Here is a 22,751-nt window from a genome sequence, read left to right as displayed (position 1 = left end):
AGTCAGCCCATATTCTGGAGAGAGAGATTCTCTCACTCCTAGAAAAGAGGGCTATATCTATTGTACCCGCCGAGCAGAGTCAGGGCGGCTTCTATTCCAAGTACTTCCTCGTTCCCAAACGGGGAGGGAACGGAATTCGGCCAATACTTGATTTGAGGGCTCTGAACAAATATCTAAAAAGATATAAGTTCAGAATGCTCACTCACACATCTCTGCTGCGGCTCGTGCGACAAGACGACTGGTTTACATCAGTCGACCTGAAAGATGCGTACATCCCAGTATATTACCCACACAGGAAATATCTGGGATTCGCATTTCAGGGGATCTGTTATGAATACAGAGTACTCCCCTTCGGTCTGTCTCTCAGTCCAAGGGTGTTTGTACGATGTAAGGAAGCCGCGATAGCCCCGTTAAGACAACAGGGTATTCGCCTGGCGACCTACCTGGACGACTGGCTGCTTCTCGCACAGTCGGAGCAGGAGGCTGTTACGCAGACAAATGTCCTCGTAAAGCACCTGCTCAACATGGGTTTCATAATAAACACAGAGAAGAGCATGTTGTGCCCCGCGCAGACTATACTCTTCCTGGGTTTACGCCTGAACTCGGTGCCCTTTTCAGCTCGCTTGTCAGCGGAAAGAGTGAAAGCTTTCAGAGCTTGTCTCGCTCTTTTCCAGCTGCGCAAACATGTTCTCTTCAGATCATGCCTGCGATTGCTGGGGCTCATGGCGTCAGCCTTCCTGGTCGTACGACTGGGACGCTTACACATGAGTGAGTTTCAGCGCTGGGTGGCCGCCCTAAAACTAAACCCCGTGCGCCATGGCGCGCGGAGAGTGATGGTTACTGTGAAATGCGTAATGGCACTGCGCCACTGGCTGCACCCGACTTTTCTAGTACGAGGTGTGCCTATGGGTGCTGTCCTTTCATGGAAAGTGGTCACCACGGACGCATGTCTGACAGGTTGGGGAGGTATTTATGAAGGTCGCCCGGTGAGGGGTCTCTGGAGCAGAGACCTCCAGCGGGTGTACATAAATTACCTGGAGCTTTTAGCGGTGTTTCTCACCCTAAAACGCTTTCTGCCTTTCCTCAGGGGACATCACGTCCTCGTGAGGACAGACAATACGACCACAATATCGTATATTAACCGCCAAGGGGGTTTGCGTTCTCTCCAGTTACACACACTGGAGCGCAAACTGATCCTATGGAGCGGTAGACGTCTCCTCTCTCTGAGAGCGACGCACGTACCGGGAGTGATGAACCTCGGGGCAGATCTACTGTCCAGAGGTATACCACTTTATGCAGACTGGACTCTACATCCAAGGATTGTGAGCCAGCTGTGGGTGCGTTACGGCAGAGCCGCGGTGGATCTGTTCGCATCGAAAGACAACGCTCAGTGTCAGCTGTTCTTTTCGATGCGCGATCTAAATGCACCGTTAGGCGTGGATGCACTCGCGCACGATTGGCCCCCGGGCCTTCTGTACGCGTTCCCACCCCTGGCTCTGATACCCCCAACTCTGGCCAGAGTGAGAGAGCAACGCCACACACTTATCCTGATAGCTCCGCATTGGCCAGCTATGTACTGGCCAGCGGAGATATATCAGCTTTGCCCCAGGGCAAACAGAGTGTGGTTGAAGCCCAACCTTACCTTTATCTTAAGGCGGTTGGTTCAGGTACCACATTTGACATTGAGGCATCCTCCCCGCCACTGTATTCCTCCGGGGAACAGCGGCCGGATTTGCCGTGTCCAGCCCGTGCTTTACGCACGTACAGGGACAGATCAAGGGTGCTTCGTCATAATGACCAACCCCTTGTGTCCTGGGCTAACCCTTATAAGGGCAAGCCTGTTACTAAGCAATGGCTCTCCCACTGGTTTGTGGAAGCAATTGCTTTGGGGCCCATATGAGTCAGAGTTCGCAGGCACCCTCGGGTCCGCGAGCTCTTTCGACTCAGGGTCTGGCTGCATCCTGGGCTCTGTCCAGGATGTCTCCCATCCAAGACATTGGTGCAGCGGCGAGCTGGTCCTCGCCGCTCACTTTTGTCCGCCTCTTAACAGGCTGGACGTTCTGCTCCCAGTGTGACTCAAGCAGTGCTGGGCACCTGGTTGAGTCAGAGCTCTACCTGTTAAGTTCTGGTTGGTTTGGTGATTTTCGAGATAAGCTCGTCTGACAATACGGGAGCAACAATTTCCCATAGTGAGACATCGAACGGAGTGTTATGAATGAGAACTATAGGTTACTTACGTAACCCCAGTTCTCAGAGTAACATGAAGTGAGATGTCTCACCAGACGGCCCTCCTTGCTATGGTGAAGCGAGAAGAGGTGCTTATTTTGAATGATGCATGCGTCGTGGCGCAAGCTACTTATAGGGGGTGAATTCCCTGACGCTGACGTCAAGATCACCAGCCAATCAGGATTGGTGTAATGAGATTGATGCTTCTGTTTGCTCCGCGATGAGGCATATCCCATAGTGAGACATCTCACTTCATGTTACTCTGAGAACTGGGATTACGTAAGTAACCTATAGTTTCCACCGTCTGGCCAAACTGTCCTGTAATGTATATTGCCTAGCTGTATGCAAGTTTCAATTGTCTGGCCAACACTTCCCGTAATGTAAATGTACCTAAAAGAGGACCTTCCCCTTCCCTTGCTCTCAAGTGTATAAAGTGTTTGTATTTTCTGTTGTATGAGGTCAGATCTTGTACGAACCTTTTGGTGCACGACTCTGTCCTTTCAGCTGAAATAGATTAACTCTGTTAAATGCTTTTGACTTTTATTGACTTTATTGAATAACAAAACTTTGTGTTAAACTTCTATTACTTGTTCATTTCTTGCCACACAGGTTGTTTTTGTTTTTGTGTGGAATTTCCTCCATAGAAGAGAGGGTTGTATTTTCTGACACTTTGTGAGTCTCCTGACACACCGGGGACACATATTTATGTATAAAAGACATAGAAAAGTGCATTTTGCATAATAGGTTACATTTAAAGATCATATATTATACAACTTCTCAGGTTCATTTAATTATTTTCTTTGTTGCTAGATTATCATTACATCTGAAATGTCCAAAATTAACATTCACTTTGCTCATACTGTCTGCCTGAATATTGCCTTGATTCAGCCTCTTTCTGAAAGTGCTGATTCTCCTGAAGCCCAGCCTGCTCTGATTGGTCAGCGTTTCCAGGTTTAGCTTTCAAGTTAGTGTGTACCAGGCTTGCTACCAGATTGGAGACATCTGTTTACTGAACAAAACTTTTTCTACTAGAATATTAGATAAAGTGAATGTTTATATTTTCCAGTGGATCTAATGTGAAATCTGGGAGAGATTAACAACACATGCAGCCAAGCAGTTTTTCTCAGGTAAATAACGTTCTTCTGCATACCACTGTCATTTTTCTCTGTATTTAGGCCTAAACACTGTGAGTTGCTGACATGCGCTGTTTTACGGTTGTCTCTACAGGTTTGTGAGAGAAATGACCAAGATCGTTAGTTGTAAATTGTGTAACAAGTTGTTAGCATGAAGCTACATTTAGCAGATTATGTTGGTAACAGTGATTTACAGTGATTATTACAGGTAATATTTAAAGTAGCATTACACCTGATTCATCTTAGAAAGTACACAAATACTTATACCTATTTTATTTATAAAACTGCTGAGAAATTAAAATATGTGCAGCTCCTGAGAGGAATACATGTTTCACAAACTATCTTAGATCTTTCAGACCTTTGTTCTCATATTTACGCTGTGAAAAGTTTACAAAGCTGTACATTATTTATTTGAAAGCCTTTTTAAAACCTTCCTGTTATCCTTAGGGTCAATTTGACCCCATTCATTGTTTAACGTATCTAAAAATATGGTTCACATTATTTATTTTTGCTTAGTATTTCATGACTTTTCATAATTTAGAGAGGACTAATGGGTAAACATAAAATGAACATGATGATCTCCTTTACGCACTTTGTACGCATCGGTGTTCCTTGGGGTCAATTTGACCCAAGGCTGTTTTAGTAGTATAAAACATAAAAATGTCAATATTTTACACATATTTGTGTTGATTATGTAGGATAATATTGAGGTGACTATTACATGCAAATGTATCATTGTAAAAAAAACTACCCTCTGCTTTAGTTATCTCATACCATACCATATCTGAGGAGCGAGATCCACTCATAATTCACATAGGGGAGGGGAGAATACTATATACTTTACCATTAATTTACTATATAACATAATGAATAATAAACTGTAAATGTCCTGCAACATGGGGCATGGCCATATGGTTCCCATGAGGACATTGCAGCTCAGGTGGGCCTAATACCTACATTGCGAGAACTCTTATATTTTGAGAAACATGGGACATACAGTACGGTTCCCCTGAGGACATTAGTAGGTTACACAACTTAGTGGAGGGGAACATACTAAAGCTTGCATAGCATCCTTCCAATCCATTTCTCTTGGTGCTATGTGTGGTTTTTCCTAATGTTTCTCTCTTAATTGAAGATGACCTCAAAGAAAAGGTTTTCTGTCAGTGAAGTTTTGTCACAGCTATTTGACGGTGAAAGTGACATAGAAGAGAATATTTCTGAGACAGAGGCTAATGTTGAGGAGGACCCTGATTATGAGGCTTCCTCTTCTGATGAGAATGAGACCCCAGTACATACACTCCTGTTGTCTCTCTACCACAAGCAGACACATTACTTTCCAAATATGAAGTTATCATGGTCCTGCTCCCCATGAAAGGGAGTGCTGCTAATGTCATGGAAATGGTTCAAGGCCCCACAAGATACACTGTCAGCAATGTCCAAGAAATAAAGTCAGCATTCGAGCTCATCATAAAACAATTGAGAAGGATATACTTGAGACTAATTTAGAAGGGGGGGGGGGGGGGGTGTAAGGGGACAGTTACAAGGAATTGGATGGGACCCACTTGCAAGCCTACATTGGGTTGCTCATCAATAGAAGGAGTGTGCAAAAGGAGAAGCAACATAAAGCCTTTGGCACTGGAAGGGCAATATTTCCATATTGACCCCAAACACAATACATGTAACTGTCTTTGATAATATAAATATGTTTTTTAAATGCCAAAATTGTATTTGGAAATAATATTGGTCCTTTAACAACAGCAAAAAGATCTTACTTTAACATTTTATTTCAATCAGTGAGATGTTATGGTTATTTATACATTTTTTGATAGTCACATAATAGGAATTCCGGATGTATAAAGGGGTCTGTGGGGGGGTATGTTAGGGTAATGTTTTATTTAAAAGGTTATTTAGGTAGTCAACAAAGACACCTAAAGCACGAGAAACATACATTTTGGTTAACATTTGTAATATTATGATTTTCTTGAGTTTTAAACTACTGGGGTCAAATTGCCCCCCCCGAGGATAAAGGGTGTATAGTAAATATGAGGATAACAGGAGGATTTGTGGGAGGTAGATTTGTTCAAACATCCATAATAGTTATTCAGTCCAAACAAGGATGAATGTTCATTTATTTTAAAGTCCTCTTACCATGTTCACCTGTTCAGCACAGTATGAGGCTGTACCTCTGTTGCCTCTCATCAATCTGGCGGCCCACCCTTCAGGTTTGATGGCCGCCACATGCTCTCTCCATTCCCCTTACTGTTTGATTAGTAAGCCTTTCTTCGCCCTTGCTCTTTCCCTCCCAGGTCTGCAGTGTATACTGGCTCTGACCTAGGTCACATATGCTTAACAGTGTTAAGAAAACACTGCCTGAAGCGGTGAAGATCTTCACTATGAAGCAGCCGGAAGGAAGGTTTATTTTTCTTTTCTCCTCTTGATGAAGTGTTTGCCACTGTGACATCTTTTTACAGGAAGTGTACTTAGTATTGTATTGCAAGCATCTTGAGATACTCTTTACTCAGTAATATTTCTGACAGGCTTTAAGTCTGCACCAAGGACAGCACGGATCTTCTGAAGTGGTCCGATTATCTGTGACGCCCCGTGCTGAATTCACCATACAATCATCCATTTGCTGCTGCTTTGTCCTGGACCAAACACTCAAGGTGTGATCGGAGTTCATGGCCATCGGTGTTGAAGTTGTCCCCAGACTTTTCAAAGCATCAATGACTGATTGTCAAATGAATAAACACTCGAGAAAATCAAGAAACTTGATGCTGAACTGGAAGATCTTTGGACACATTGGAGAAAGGATCAAACTGCTCCCATGGTTTGAAGCACTTCAGGAAGTTGCATTAAAGCGACCTGCAATATGCAAAGCCTTGCTTTCCTAGAAATGGTGGTTACGTTTCTAAGAACTTGAACACTAATATTGACTTATCTCCCTTTGGTTGAGAAGTTTTAGTTTGCAGTTGTATGGCTGGGGACCCGGGATGCAGTGTTTAATGTGGTGCAATTTTGACCCAAAACTGTCTATTATTCTGACTACAGGACAGAGCTTCAGAATTGGTTTGGCAACCGCTGTGTCACCTCATGGCAGAAGCACTATTTCACTTTTTTTGCTATTTATCTTTTTGTATTTACTTGTTTTTTCTGTTTTATTGTGTTGTACTGTTGGAGGAGCCTGTGACCTAAGATTTTCATCGTCATAACTACACTATGTACGCATGACCAATAAAAGCCTTGAACCTTGAACATGTGTGGCCAAATCTCCGGCCGTAACTCCATAATAAACCATCAGTGTTTGCCATCAAGCTCCTGCTCTCCTCGTGACTCACTTTACTCCAGAAGTTTCCATCACACTACCAAATACTTCCATCAAGGATTTATTGATCACAATGCTAAAATAATGCAGTGAGCTGTTCTTTGAAAATGAATAAGATTATTTTAGAAATATCCAAGACCAATCTATGATCTAAAAATTGAATCTATTATTTAAAAAAATGATATGTTTAATATTGGGAGAAAATCGATAAATCTCTTAAAAATCCTTAGTAGTTGTATCCTCACTATGTTTGCATGTTTACATTTTTGAGAGAATTATGTGGGATGTATCTTGTTAGCAACCCATTCACACTCCCTCAGTATCAAGCTGCCAACCAGCCTGAGTGTTCCACATTATTAGCAAGTCATTTATGAGACACTCGTCCAAAAACACACATTTATTCATTTATAACACCCCTCATTAATTGTGAGTAGAGTCATGCACAAAACACATTATAAAAGCAGCAATAACGAGCCTGATACATACATTATTAAAACAAAAATAAAGACTACTATACTTGCTCTTCAGTGTTGTGGGGTTAAGGTGATAAATTAGCTGCTCTTTATATTTAATGTCTTTTCACTAATGGTTCCATCATTCAGAGAGAGACGGAGTGGAGAGATGAATCAGAGGGAGTGGTAGCGCTTTCACATTAAACATTATTTTTAACACACTTGCATGTATTGTATGTTGTGGATGCAAGACTGAAATGACCTTTGTTAACGCATGCGACTAATTATACTAACTAAGTGTATTTGTGTCTGACAGTAGTAGTAGACATGATGTGTTTTTTCAGGGCCGTTATTTGTGGGCTCAAAATGTTTTCTAAAATTAATCTAGTGATTTTTATATACTTATACTAACTGGTATCTAGTAAATATTTTTTGGGGAATATTTTTAAGCACTATTTGCTGTTGCTGAAAGCTGTTCAACGTGAGCTTTCTATTTTACTGTAAATAATAATTCATCATGTTATGTCATGTAACATTTTAAATTAAAATATGAATATTAAATGTTACCAAATATATCTCTCTATCAGGGAAATGTAGTAGTAAAATGTTTTATTTTAGTAGTATAGTTGAGGTTTGAGTAAAGTAACAAAAGGCTTTTGTGAGGTTTTTTAGGGCAGACTGACTTTGAATAGTGACAACAATAATATTGATATACCATAACATGACATATATTTTCTCTGAGTACATTTGACTCAAATTGAAGAAAATGTTCTTACATTTGGTCCCAACCTATACAGAGTAAAATGTACTCTTTGTTCAGTTTTATTTTTAGAGTTCAATTTACTCTATTATGTGCTTAGATTTTACTCTGCTTAATGGTTATTTACTCTATATAGTGTATATTAAAAACAACTCTACTGCCATTTTACTCATAATAGAAGGTCATTTTACTCCAAATAGAACGTAATTGTACTCCAAATATGAGGTATATCAAGTAATTTTACTCCCAATAGAACCTAATTTTACTCCCAATAGAACATAATTTTACTCCCAATAGAACATAATTTTACTCCCAATAGAACATAATTTTATTCCAAATAGAACCTAATTTTACTCCCAATAGAACATAATTTTACTCCCAATAGAACCTAATTTTACTCCCAATAGAACATAATTTTATTCCAAATAGAACCTAATTTTACTCCCAATAGAACATAATTTTATTCCAAATAGAACCTAATTTTACTCCCAATAGAACATAATTTTATTCCCAATAGAACCTAATTTTACTCCCAATAGAACATAATTTTACTCCCAATAGAACCTAATTTTACTCCCAATAGAACATAATTTTATTCCAAATAGAACCTAATTTTACTCCCAATAGAACTTAATTTTACTCCCAATAGAACCTAATTTTACTCCCAATAGAACATCATTTTACTCCCAATAGAACGTAATTTTATTCCAAATAGAAGGTAATTTTACTCCAAATAGAAGGTAATTTTACTCCAAATAGAAGGTAATTTTACTCCAAATATCAGGTAATTTTACTCGGAATAGAATAAATGAACCATAATGATCTTTACAATAAAAAAGGTCAATAAACCAAAGTGCTTAACAAAGCCCAATTTATTATCATGTGCAAGACATAACACAATGTTAATCCCTTTGGAAATGTACTGATTTAAAGATATTTTAAAAAAAAGGGAGGCCTCAGTAAAATGGAAATTAAAATGTTGGCCCCTGTTCACCTTCATGACATTTACATTTTTTAAATCACAGCAGACTATTTCCAACATAAATCTAAATTGCATCATCAGCATACTGTACTGTATATCATATTTTGAAAATAAATGTTGGCCTCTTTACCTTCAATAGATGAAAATAAAAGCATCAATATTTTTGTATTGCACAAAAGAGTGATGCAGTGATGTATGACTCTGAAGTAAGCTGCAAGGGTTCGCTCGACAACAAATCACTGCACCACTCTATACATCTGGATTATAAAGGGCTTCCTATGCATCTTTGTTTAATCACAGGAAACAGTAAGGAACAATAAAGAAACTTGCATCATCACAACTGTATGACACCTATATATAAAATGCTTTGTAACAGAAAAGTTATTTGACATCAACCACGTGAGGTCAGTCTGTTGTACACACAACTGTAAATGCATTAAAATGATTAACATGCATATTAGCAGTATATTGGCTCTTTATTAGTCATTATAAAACACTTATTAATGCCTTATTCTACATGACCATATTCTACAAGTAATAAGCCATTAGTTGAGAGTTTTTCCTCAATAACCCTCTAATTAGTGCTTATTTATTGCAAGTAAGGAAGTTGTTGTACATGAGTTTTCGTCTTAAAGGGCCCATGTCATGCTTTTCCGGTTATTACCCGTCCCCTTGTGTGTTATGAAGGTTTTTATGCAAGTGAACGGTCTGCAGAGTAAAAAACCCTCAAAGTACATCCTGTAGCGAGTAAAACACAGTCTATGCTGCCCCAAAACGCCTCGTTGGAGATTTCTCATTTTCCATTGTTTGCTTCCTGGGTACTGTGACGTCTGAATACCCAAATCAACAACAAATGACCGGATTGGCCCAAATGGACCAATCCGCGGAGCACCTCACACTTCCCTTGGCTAACGATCAGTGAGTCCCCTTGATTTGCATAGAGCTCCCTGAACGCTGGTAATAGACAAGTTGGGATCGGGGAGAAATGCTCTCCGCAGACCCAGCATTATAAACCTTTTTCTTACTCAATATCAAGCCAGACTTATTGTTTTTACTTCGGCTGTGAGTGTTTGTGTGTGCTCAGGATGAGTTTCGCTTGTTCTCGCTGTATCGCTGACCCGGAAATCTGTCCGCTCCTCGCAGCAGCTCGCAGCAGCTGGCCATGACATGGGACCTTTAATATGCTCTGTGGAGTACTTCGTGACCACAGAGTGTGAACGTTGTGATCAGCTGTTTTAGCGCAGTTCTCCAGTGAAGGGGGGGGAGTCTCCCTCCGCAGCCGGTTGGCGTAGTTTTGGCACAATTCCGTTGTACAGACCGACGATAACAGCAGCCCTGTCTGTGCACACGGAGACCGACTCTGTCGTCCGGGGATCTAACCGCCTTCTGGAAAAGCTTCACAAGTACGTCGGTACGCAAATGCGCTTTGTGACACAAGTGACGGTACGCATTTCAGATTACGCACATAACCTGCGTACCAGTTATGTGCACCCCTGTACTACAGCAAAAGTATTCTCCGTCGGGACTTCCTGCAACAACACCACGCCGTTATCAAAGATGTTCTATTGAGAAGACGATCACTACGTGACAAAAGTTTTCAAAACCGTGGCTACTGAAATCAATCTTACTAACAGCTGTCTGTGCAATTTACTCCGCGCGAGTTGGCAGACTTTATTTCGCTTACTTTAACATCATTTTTCATGGTGGGGCTAAGCCATTTCTTGGTATGGGTGTAGCCTACCCCAGCCATACCCTGGCGCTGCCACTGGTGGCACGTATGGGGCGGGCCATTCTGCACATGCATTAAATGCGTTAAATATTTTAACGCAATTAATTCAAAACATTAATTACCGCCGTTAACGCGATAATTTTGACAGCACTAGTAACTAGACATGAAACTATAAGTGTTAATTGTGTCGAAATTCAAAATTAGATATATATTTCTAAGAATATGTTTTGGGTATTGACAGTTCAGCTACCAATAGCAAGGTGATATTGACCTGTATGTTTCATATTTGCACATTTATATTTTTGTAAAATGTGTACTGAAGGTTAGACAGGAAACCGGGTACAGGAAGTAGGAGAAAGTGAACTGAATAGTAGTGATGGGAATTCCGATTCCCTTCGGGGACACAAATCTTTTGATTCAGTTCACTTGAAAGATTCGTTCACTGATTCGTTCACCGGTTCGCGAACGACTTCTGGTGATTTGCACGTTCGCGAACGATTCGTCTTTGTACTTAATTCGTTCAGTGAGTCTTCACTACTGCCGAAGTCCGTACAAGAAGTTTGCTAGCGTAACATTTATGATATTAAAACACATTTTACACCTCACCTTGTTGCCCCATGAATTATGCTCTGGGAATAGGCTACATATTATTTAAGAAATATAATTGGCCATTGTTAAATCTCTCATAAATTTGTGCCTGACTATACGATGTATTACAGCAGGCTAGCACGTTATACTTTCAAACCCATGCACGTACTATGTGGCCTAACTTAAATCCCAAAGCATTAAACTCCATTTGGCCGAGTTCAAAGTGAATAAAAAAATATATCCTCTACATCGGTGACGATTTATTCATATTCTATAGTATGTACCCATCTATGTTTACCTTTAGCTAGCGGCTAAGCTAGTGGGACGCTACGGAGCCCAGCTATCCGCCCTCTGAAGCTTTTAGGGCCGACAGGGAGAGGAGAATGTCCTGCTAACGCTGTGTGTGTGTTTCACATTAGCGGGACGCTATGGAGCTCAGGTATCCGCCATCTGAAGCTTTTAGGGCCGACAGGGGGAGGAGAATACAACGCTGTGTGTATTTATCGCTAAGCTAGCGGCTAAGCTAGCTGGACGCTACGGAGCCCAGCTATCCGCCCTCTGAAGCTTTTAGGGCCGACAGTAGGGTTGCCAACTTCCAGAAATGGAGAAACGGGACACATGCATGTGTCCCCCGCACGCGCGCAAAGATTTTCGGGTTTCTGGCGGATTTAGTTACTTTTTTAGTTACTCCACCTCCTCACCTGCTGCGACCTCGGTGGGAGGAGGACACAGCTCTTTTAGAATATCCCGAACAGTTTTGGGGCCAAGCACATTGGCTGTTATCATCTCAGCCTTTGTTCTTCCACATTGCATTTTCTTTGCAGTGTTCGAATCACTAAACATGGCACTTGCCCACTTATTACTGCAGTCCATGCTGTTGTAACTCAAATCATGCTTAACTGTGTGATACACTGATGTTACCTCACATGCAGCAACTTTGTATTGTTCTGCATTTGAACTGCCGAATAATTTAGTTATATTTGATGCACCTTTATTTTGTGTTGCTCGCTTGTGCATTTCTGTGCCAGCATGCTGTTTCAGGTCGTTTTCTCCAACGTGACCTATTGAAAACTCCCTCCGACACAAGGTGCAGAAGACCCGAGACAGATCTCCACTCACGGGCTTTACCTAACTTTTTAGAAGGGCCAGGGCCCAGAACCACATCCTCTCTCTCTTCTCCTTTTTCATTATCACCTCCTCCACCGGCAGGGCTCATTTTCCCACACGCCTGAACAGGCTGACATGCCACACAAACAATGACGCCCGCGGCCCACCGGAGAAAATCTCACACACACGTGCGAGCATTGTGCCTGCCCTGTCAACTGAGCGGTCCTAGTGCCCTTCGCATACAGCACACAAACACACAGGCACGCAGCCGGACACACTGAATTGCGCGCAAACAGAAATTTATTTTTTTATTTTTCCCTGAGACAAACAAAGTCCCGTACGATACACGCCCCCTTTGGCTAAAATACGGGGCGTCCCGTCTAATACGGGACGGTTGGCAACCCTAGCCGACAGGGAGAGGAGAATGTCCCGCTAACGCTGTGTGTGTGTATTTCACATTAGCGGGACGCTATGGAGCTCAGGTATTACATTACATTGCATTTAGCTGACGCTTTTATCCAAAGCGACTTACAATAAGTGCGTTCGACCAACAAAATACAAACTTGAAGAAAACAGAATCATATAAGTACATCAGGCTTCATAGAGAAACAACATTTCAAGTGCTACTCAACTGGCTTTAGATAAGCCAGCCCTTTATTAGTATATAAGTGCTTTGTTAATAGTTCTATCGCTTGAAGTGGAGTCGAAAGAGATGAGTTTTCAGTCTGCGCCGGAAGGTGTGTAAGCTATCTGCTGTCCTGATGTCAATGGGGAGCTCATTCCACCATTTTGGAGCCAGGATAGAAAACCCACGTGTTTTTGCTGATGGGAATGGGTCCCCTTCGCAGCGAGGGTGCAGCGAGCCGTTTGGTTGATGCAGAGCGGAGTGCACGTGCTGGGGTGTACGGTTTAACCATGTCCTGGATGTAGGAAGGGCCAGATCCATTCGCAGCATGGTACGCAAGTACCATTGTCTTGAAGTGGATTCTAGCAGTTATCGGAAGCCAGTGAAGGGAGCGGAGGAGCGGTGTGGTGGTCACTAAATGTCAGGGTATTATCAACATTCACACCAAGGTCCTTTTCATTCTGAGTCTCGGATAGGTTTATAGTGTTTGAATTATCACCCATATTATACTCATATTTTGGGTTCAGAAAACCTAAGTGCATTACTTTGCACTTTGCTGCATTGAATTTGAGCTGCCAACACTCGGACCATCTTTGCATTTCTCTGTGATCTGACTGGAGTTTTTCTGCATCCTCTTTACACTTAATTACCTTGAAGACTTTAGTATCATCTGCAAACATCTGGACCATGGAGCTCACATTATCGGGTAGGTCGTTGATATAGACGACAAACAGTGCAGGACCCAGGACACTACCTTGTGAAATTCCACTGAGAACTGGGCACCATCCAGATGGTTTCCCGTTAACAAAGACTCTCTGTCGCCTGTTTTTGAGAAAGTCTGAGATCCAGGTAAGTATGTCTCCACGGATACCATACCCATAGAGCTTCTTCAGTAATCTTTTGTGAGGTACAGTATCAAATGCTTTCTGGAAATCCAAATAAATGGCATCGAGACTTCCTCTTTTGTCAAGGGTATGAGACCATATGTCAAGGCTGGCCAGGAGCTGGGTTGAACAGGATCTGCCCTGGACGAAGCCGTGTTGGCGGTCTGATAATAGGTTGTTTGAGTCAAGATGTTCTATGACGGCATCACGCACCAAGGATTCAAGGAGTTTGCATACTACTGCTGTAAGGCTGACAGGCCTATAGTTTCCAGGATTGCTTCGGTCACCTTTTTTGAATATAGGAGTTACATGACCATCCTTCCAAGGCTGTGGTACCACACCTTCATCAAGCGATTTTTTAAATAAAGTAAGTAAGGGTTCATCTAGTTCGTCACACAGTTCTTTGAGAATCCTGGGATAGATGCCATCCGGTCCAGATGCTTTTGAGGCATCTAAGTTCGATAATTTTTTTATGGATGTCCTTTGATGTGAAGTCCAATTTATTGAGTATATTATGAAATGGTCTGTCCTGGAAGTCTGGTATTGATGAGGTATCCTCCTTTGTGAACACACTAGCAAAGAAGGAAGGAATTTAGTGTATTGGCTTTGTCCTTGTCATTTTGAGCCAGGCTGCCATTAGCCTTTTTCAGATCTCCGACTGTGGCATTGACTTTTAGCTTGCTTCTGGCATATTTATAAAAAGCTTTCGGATTCTCTTTGGCTTCCTTTGCAATTTTTCTTTCATGCTCTCTTTTAGCTTTCCGACACTCCCATTTCATAGCGCATGCACCAGCTATGCAAAATGTTACCAATTTTACGAATGCATGTAGGGTAATGCACCATAAAATGATGCTTTGGTAGCAGCCTCTTGTTTGGAAACACATGCTTGAACAATCTGTGATGTTCTGCGATACATTTTTTCAGAAAAACAGTAATTCCCTTTGTTAACTTTGGAGAAAATACAATGTTTACTATTTGAAGCAAGAGTAGTAGCAAATACCAGTGTTGATCATTTGGAGAAATTAAGTCTCCAAAGATAAGCGGTAGATTGTGAAGTAAACACCAGGATTGGATGGCATTTAACCCCAAGTCCTTTGAGCCCTCTGTCAACTTTACTGCAGGAGGTTTGTTGTTTTTTTCCATGTAACCATAGTTAAAGCTCTTAATTCTTCTCTCAACTTCCTTTGATGTGGTGCCATTGTCTATCAAGTGAAGTATTAGCAGTTTCATTTCATACTGTGCCACTCCCTCCAAGATACCATGCATGATATCAACAGAGAAATTTGCACATATACTGAAGTACTGCAAGGAATTTAGAGAGCAACGTTTAACACCCATTACATATGGAAGAGTTGGATTTGTCTCCATTTGTCGGCAATGTTCTTCATGAAGTGTTTCAGTTTGCATAACTATCTTAGGTGAATCTTCATCAAAGACTGTCTGAAAGTTCTCTTTCTCAGCGAGACAAAAGCGGCAACAATATCTGGCACTGAATGATTCAACAAAACCAAACAAACAGTGGAGACCAAGGTTGTCACCTGTTACTTGGACAATAGTTCCATACACTGGCTTATCAAACAAGTGAACCATAATTCCATCCCTCTCAAGTATTTGAATATCTTGTACAAGTGGATCAAGGATTTTAGAAAAGCCATACGTTGTTATGTCTTGGGCATGAAACAAAGCGACCAAATGAATATTAAGGAGAATTGAGTTAAATATTTCGCAGCGTAAAATAGATTACTCCCAATTTATGTTTTCCCCGTTTTGATCCTAGAGGATTTGCAGTTTCAAAATCGTCATAGAAAAGCTGAATCTGAAATGCATTTTTCTGTTTTGAAAAAAGTGCATGCCTCCTAAAGAAATCTCCATCACAAAAATGATGAAGTAGTAGTCAGATCGCTACTCCTGCAGATTTTAAAGCTAGGTCTGGGTTGGGTTTCATCCACTTGAATGTGCGCAGTCTGTTAGGTAAACTAGATTTTGTCCGCATTTGGGTGAGCTCGACTGATGCTGACGTCATTGTTTTATCAGAAACATGGCTAAATAAATCTATTTTGGCCTCTGACATTGCCTTAAATGGTTATAATGTGTATCGTTCCGACCGGCCTAATAAAGGTGGTGGCGTTGCCATTTATGTTAAGAATAAGTTCAGTGTAACCACATTAGTTTCCAAATCTATCAGTAAGCAATTCGAATGTTTAGCCTTAAATATAGAAGTTGTAAGAGAATATTTTAATCCGATCTGTGTATTTAGAGATTCTCAGTCTTTCGGACCACTATTGCGGTAAGCATGTTGTAACTTCCGGTTGTTGTCATCTCCGGGTATCCCGTGTGTCCGTTCTGTTGCTGATAGCTTATTATCTTAACTTAATCGATCGTTTTAAAACTCTTGATCACGGCAACTGCCTGACGTTGTAATCACACGTTACTATAACTTAAGCTCTCACAACTCTCCTTCTCTTAGCGACTGTAACTCCACAGTTGCCTACACTCTTTTCGGGTTTGCTAACGGTAGCTACTTTAGCTTGATAGCTAGCCATGGCTCTTTCCCCACCCTCGGGTGCTATTTCCTGCTCTAACTGTCTCATGTTTGGTTACTTCCCTACCTCCTTTACTGGTACCGGTACATGTGTTAAATGTAGTATAGTTGTTAGGTTGGAGGCGGGAATCATAGCCATAGAAGCCCGGCTCCGCATCTTAGAAAGAAACTCAGCTACAGTAAAGCCCATGTTAGCCGGTGCGGACCGGCAAAAGGTAGCTCCTATTAGCCGTCCCCCGGCAACTCCCGAGCAGCAGGGAGACTGGGTGACTGTTCAGAAGGGGCATAACGCGAAACCCGCAGGTCCCCACCAACCCGTTCACGTATCTAACAGATATTCCCCACTCAGCGAGACACCCGCTGAGAAGCCAACTCTGGTTATTGGTAGCTCTATTATGAGACACGTGAAATTAGAGACCGAAGCCTCCACAGTCACATGCATTCCGGGGGCCAGAGCGGGTGACGTTGAGGCGCATCTTAAACTGCTGGCTAAAAATAAACGTAAATACAGTAGGATTGTTATTCACGTCGGTGGTAATGATGTTCGTTTACACCAATCAGAATGCACCAAACTTAATGTGGAGTCGGTGTGTAGTTATGCTAAGACAATGTCGGACACCGTAATCTTCTCTGGTCCCCTCCCCAATCTGATCAATGATGACATGTATAGCCGCATGTCATCATTTCAGCGCTGGTTGTCTTGGTGGTGCCCAGCAAACAATGTGGGCTTCGTAAATAATTGGACAGCCTTCTGGGGAAAACCTGGTCTGATTAAGAGAGACGGCATTCATCCTACTTTGGAAGGTGCCGATCTCATTTCGGCAAACATTTCAGGGCTTTGTGGACTTAATCCATGACAAACTGGAGTTGAGACCAGGAGGCGGAGTCGCAGTCTTACACGCTTCTCTGCGCTCTCTCCTAGGCAGTCATCCATAGGAATCCCGAACCCAATAAAATACCCAATATTAGCGGTGTGTGTGTCTGCCCAAGGACAAGTTAAGGTAAAACCTAATAGAGGTGTCATACATAATAACCTAATCAAAGTAAATGTAACAACTACTACAGTGCAACAAAACAGGAAGATTAAATGTGGTCTCTTAAACATAAGATCTCTAGCATCTAAAGCAATATTGGTAAATGATTTAATATCAGATTATAATATTGATATATGCTGTCTCACTGAAACTTGGTTGAGACATGAAGAATATGTCAGCATAAATGAGGCCACTCCACCCAGCCATATCAATACTCATATTGCCCGAGGCACGGGCCGAGGAGGTGGAGTTGCAGCCATCTTTGACTCAAGTTTACTTATCAATACTAAACCAAAATTAAATTATACCTCCTTTGAAAGTCTCGTTTTTAGTCTTACGCATCCGACCTGGAAAACTTTGCAGCCAATCTTATTTGTTACAGTGTACCGTGCACCAGGTCCTTATTCAGAATTCTTATCTGAATTCTCTGAGTTTTTATCAACTTTGGTTCTTAAAACAGATAAAGTAATTATCGTAGGTGACTTTAATATTCATGTTGACGATGATAAAAATAGCCTTACTGTTGCATTTAACTCTATATTAGATTCTGTTGGTTTTTGTCAGAGTGTAAATAAACCAACCCACTGCTATAATCACACTCTTGACCTTGTTCTGACTTATGGTATTGAAATTGAGCAACTATTAGTCGAACCGCATAATCCTGCTTTATCCGACCATTTCTTAGTAACTTTTGAAGTACTGTTACTAGACTACAAAGCATTAGTCAAAAGCTCCTGCAGCAGAAACCTATCTGTTAGTGCTATAGCCAAATTTAAGGAAGAGATTCCACCAATACTTAACTCGATAGCATGTCTGCATGTAAGGGAGGAAACTTATACAAAATGTACACCACCCCAAATTGATCATGTTGTTGATAGTGCTACAGATGCGCTGCGAATAAAATTAGACTCTGTTGCTCCTTTGAAAAAGAAGAAAATAAAACAACATAGACTAGCTCCATGGCATAATGCCGAAACCCGCAAAATAAAGCAAAAGTCGAGACAACTTGAAAGGATATGGCGTTCTACTAAACTTGAAGAATCTCGTTTAATTTGGCATATTACTCTCAATGAATATAAGAAAGCATTGCGTAAAGCGAGAGCAGCTTACTACTCTTCATTAATAGATGAGAATAAGAATAATGCAAGATTTCTTTTCAGCACTGTAGCCAGGCTGACAGAAAGCCACAGCTCGATTGAGCCTTCTATTCCCATAGCACTCAGTAGTAATGATTTTATGTGCTTTTTTAACGATAAAATTGTTACTCTTAGAAACAAAATTAATGACCTCTTGCCTTTGACCAGTATAGTGTTATCAACAGCTCCCGGAAACGTAAGTTCTAATATTACACTAGATAGTAAACTAGAATGCTTTTCAGCCATAAACCTTGAACAATTAAATTCAATGATTCTCTCTTCTAAACCATCAACGTGCATGTTAGACCCAATTCCAACTAAGCTGTTGAAGGAAGTTTTTCCATTAATTAGCACTTATTTATTAAATATTATGAATATGTCTTTATTATCAGGCTATGTTCCACAATCATTCAAAGTAGCAGTGATAAAACCGCTTCTTAAAAAGCACAACCTTGATCCAGAGGTTTTAGCCAACTATAGACCTATTTCTAATCTTCCGTTCCTCTCAAAAATTCTTGAGAAAGCGGTCGCAAAACAGTTGTGTGATTACTTAAAAAACAATGATTTATTTGAAGCTTTTCAGTCTGGCTTTAGAACACATCATAGCACAGAGACAGCTCTGGTTAAAGTCACAAATGACATTCTAATAGCCTCTGACAAGGGACGTGTCTCTATTCTTGTTTTGCTCGATCTCAGTGCTACATTTGATACTATCGACCATGATATCTTATTGCAAAGACTAGAGCACTTAGTTGGCATACAGGGAACTGCTTTAGACTGGTTTAGGTCCTATCTATCTGAACGCTCTCAGTTTGTACGTGTCAATGATGAATCTTCCACGCAAACCAAAGTTAGCCATGGAGTGCCACAGGGCTCAGTGCTCGGACCTATTTTGTTCACATTATATATGCTTCCGTTAGGCAATATTATAAGGAATCATTCTGTAAACTTTCATTGTTATGCGGATGATACTCAACTATATTTATCAATCAAGCCTGATGAAATTAATCATCTAAATAAAATTCAAGACTGCCTTAAGGACTTAAAAACGTGGATGACCTTAAACTTTTTGATGTTAAACACGACCAAAACTGAAGTTATTGTACTTGGCCCGAAGAATCTACGAAACAAATTATCTAAGGATATACTAACTATGGATGGCATTAATTTGGCCTCCAGTGAGACTGTAAGGAATCTTGGTGTTATATTTGATCAGGATTTATCCTTTAACGCCCACATAAAATCAATTTCAAGGACCGCCTACTTCCATCTACGTAACATTGCAAAAATCAGGCATATCTTGCCTCAAAACGATGCAGAGAAACTAGTCCATGCATTTGTTACTTCAAGGCTGGATTATTGTAACTCTTTATTATCAGGGTGTACCAAGAAGTCAGTCAAGTCGCTTCAGCTGATTCAAAATGCTGCGGCTCGTGTACTAACCAGAGTTAGGAAAAGGGACCACATTACTCCTGTTCTGGCTGCCTTACACTGGCTCCCTATAGAACACAGGATAGAATTTAAAATTCTTCTTCTCGCCTACAAAGCCCTTAATGGGCAGGCGCCATCTTACCTTAAAGAACTCATTATACCCTACTGTCCTACTAGGGCATTGCGTTCCAAGAATGCAGGGTTGTTGGTTGTTCCTAGAGTCTCTAAAAGTACAATGGGAGCCAGAGCCTTTTCTTATCAAGCTCCACATTTGTGGAATCAGCTTCCAGTTTGTGTTCGGGCGGCAGACACCCTATCCGTTTTTAAGAGTGCGCTTAAGACCTTCCTTTTTGATAAAGCTTATAGTTAGGGCTGATTAGATTCAGCCCCTAGTTTTGCTGATATAGGCTTAGTTTGTCGGGGGACATCTTACTTCTTCCTTCTCTCTGTCTATACCTGTGTACTCTCATGTTCCGATTAACCCAGCTTCCCCAAATGTCTTTCTTTTTGGTGTCTATATACGCCGGGATCCGGAGTCATGGATGATCCTGCGCTCCTCTGTCCTGGATCGCGAGCCCTGGATCTTGAGTCGTGGCTGTGGTCCTGGATCATAGGTCCTGGATGGATATCCTCGTGGATTCATCTTCCTATTATACACACATGCATTTCCAAACATTTGGACTACCTATGTTGCAAATGTATTATCTTTTCAATTTACACACGGCATCTATTGCACGTCTGTCCGTCCTGGGAGAGGGATCCCTCCTCTGTTGCTCTCCCTGAGGTTTCTCCCATTTTTCCCTTTAAACTGTGGGTTTTCTCCGGAAGTTTTTCCTTGTACGATGTGAGGGTCTAAGGACAGAGGGTGTCGTATTGTCATACTGATATTTTGTACAAACTGTAAAGTCCACTGAGACAAATGTAACATTTGTGATATTGGGCTATATAAATAAACATTGATTGATTGATTGATTCTTGCATGTTCCTGTGTAACTTCTCAGGAAGACACAGGTCAAGAGGTCTTTTGCCTTTCCTGTGGGGGAGGGGTTTGGGCACATGAGAAGTTGCAAAACAGAGGTGCTTTGTTCCGATGCCTGGTATTGATTAGAGGAAAGGCGGGAATATAGGCCCCTCCTCTTCTAATGTATAGATGTGTTCCTGTCTCCTTTGTCTCCAGAGTTTGCTTGGTGTCTCATAAAGAAGTTGTGAATATACCTTGTGAATTCTCCGGCCGTATTATACTCTCAATAAATGTCACTGTTTGACTAAGGCGAATCCAGCTTCCATTCCTTTCACGAGCATTGGCTCAGCATTGATAACAGAAGTTTTCCTCACAAATGGCAAAGGGGCAACAAGTCATGGTGGTGGGCTGTTACAGACCCCCCTCAGCTGTCAAGGACTCCTTGTCTTCACTAGCACTATCTTTTATCGCAGCTAGACTACAAGGAAATAGTGCTACTTGGAGATTTTAACTGGGACTGGTTAACGGCAGTGTCAGAGGATTTTAAAAACCTTTGTATCTCTTTGAATGTTACTCAGATTGTTGACAGTCCTACTCGCCCTAACATTAAGTCCCCTAATAAATCCTCCCTAATTGATCTAATTTTAACTAATGCTCCCTATAAATACTTATCTGTGGGAGTATTTGCGAATGATGTGAGTGACCACTGTGTTGTAGCCACAATTAGGAACACTAATTATTATTAAGAGAGACATAAAACATTTTGTGGAGCAGGGTTTTGTACATGATCTGTTTGGCTTTGATTGGGGAAAAATTGATCTGTGTGCTGATGTAGAAACTGCATGGTCTTATTTTTATCTTGGTTGTATGGAGATCATTGATAGACATGCACCCCTGTGTACATTTAGAGTAAAGGGATGTGACAATCCTTGGTTTTCTGCTAAACTGTCTTGTCTCCTGCATGAGAGAAACAAGGCCTGGGCAAAGGCAATCTGGCTCAGAGGTAGAGTGGCTGTGTTTTAGGCAGCTAAGGAATAGCTTCACTTCACATGTCAAAAGTGCAAAGTCGATTACTATCTGTCAGTTACCACAGAAAACCTAAATAATCCTAGGAAATGTTGGAAAGCCATAAAATCGATATCCACCGGTGATATCCGTAATGAGCTACCTCCGTGCCTTACCACAGCATCTGGCTCTATATTGAACAAGACCACTATGCTAAATTGCTTTAATGAGCATTTTGTGTCCTGTGGCTCTCTGTTTGATTCTGTGACTAACTCTGCTTCTGTGAACACTACAGTATGTGACTCTGAACAATGTGGTCTGGAAAACCCTTTCAGTTTTACTCCTTTTACTGTTAATGTTGTTCATGAAGCCTTAACCAAGTTAGATCCTAAGAAACCGGCTGGCCCGGACAACGTAGAACCTTTCTTTTTAAAGATAGCTGCAGATTTTATTGCTCTTCCTCTTACTACTCTTTTTAACCTCTCCCTCAGCACAAATGCAATTCCAAAAGTATGGAAGTCAGCTTATGTCTTGCCTTTGCTAAAAGGAGGGGAGGCAACTATTTCAAATAACTATAGGCCAATCTCTAAATTGTCAGTTCTGGCGAAGGTGCTCGAACGCCTAGTGAGTGAACAGGTAAAGGAGTTTTTATGTAAGAATAATATCCTGTCTAAACATCAGTCAGGCTTCAGAAAGCAACACAGCACCATCACTGCCACAATGAAAGTGGTGAATGACATTACGAGTATTTTAGACAATAAGCAGAGTTGTGCAGCTCTATTTATTGACCTTTCCAAAGCGTTTGATACCGTCGATCATCACATCTTAAAGCAG

This window comes from Gymnodraco acuticeps, unplaced genomic scaffold (genome assembly GCF_902827175.1).
Source record: "Gymnodraco acuticeps unplaced genomic scaffold, fGymAcu1.1, whole genome shotgun sequence".
NCBI lineage: Eukaryota > Metazoa > Chordata > Actinopteri > Perciformes > Bathydraconidae > Gymnodraco > Gymnodraco acuticeps.
Note: the sequence above shows the minus strand (reverse complement) of the source record.